We start from the raw sequence: 1,116 nt of genomic DNA, 5'->3' as shown, positions 1-1,116 counted from the left end.
GTTCGAATCAGGTTAATCATAGGGTATTAAATTAATACTCGACTTTCCATTTATTAATTTAATGTGTTATATTCACAATAGACTTTGATCGAAGAAAATATACAAAATGGACTTTCATTATAGATGGAAAGTAATCTTTTAATTTAAAATGGAACCATTTTATTTCGTAAGTATCAACTTTGTTATTTATTTTTCTTTAATAATGCATACATTTAAAAAAAAATTGCAATGAAATAAAATAATTAATTTAATTTAAAGCCAAAAGGTATTCAAAACATTTCTTTGAAAACCTAATAAATATTCTCAAACAATTAAAAAAAACTTAGTCAAAACTGCAAACAATCACTAATTAGTAGTCTTATCGTGCATGGTAAAAATTTAAATAAACTCATAAAAGTTTAGTCAAAATTTCCAGATAATTTATTACTTGTATTTATGGTAGAAGGTTGAATAAGGATATTGTATTAATATTGTAAGAAAATTAAACAAAGCATTATAATTATGGTAGAGCTAAAATTCAAAACACATATGCTATATATATCTGAGTAACTTAGTCAAGATTTCTTATGCATCTTTTCAACTAACTAAAAATAACTGGGATTCAAAAGAGCATTCAATAAGGAATTTCTATCAGTTTTTAAGGTACACATGCAAATTTTATGATAAATCTAATCACTAGTGATATTATTACATATCATATTTTTATTATTTTTATATTGCATCACTATCACAGAATATATTAATCTTTGTCATAATATGCTTAGTTTTGAAATTATATTGATTTACTTATAAGAAATAATACATATTCCCAATTTGATCTTTTGAAAGTTCTTTAAATAGAAAAATTATAATCGTAAAACGCCTGTAATTATATGTTTTAGAACAGTGCTTGTCCATTTCCGTCTTGTTGCATAAATTTAAATTACATTTTTTTAGTGGCTCACATTATTGTATAGACTAAGGAAATATTTTTTCTTAATCTCTTGAAATATTAAATTTTCAAAACATTAAATTATATAGAAGCATTAATTAATTATTTGCTTGCAATTTTTGAGTTTATATTAGTTAATGCAATTTTTGAATCTCTTTGATTTCCCAGTTCATATAACAGAATCT

This window comes from Brassica oleracea, unplaced genomic scaffold, assembly GCF_000695525.1.
Source record: "Brassica oleracea var. oleracea cultivar TO1000 unplaced genomic scaffold, BOL UnpScaffold01373, whole genome shotgun sequence".
Classification (NCBI taxonomy): Eukaryota; Viridiplantae; Streptophyta; class Magnoliopsida; order Brassicales; family Brassicaceae; genus Brassica; species Brassica oleracea.
Note: the sequence above shows the minus strand (reverse complement) of the source record.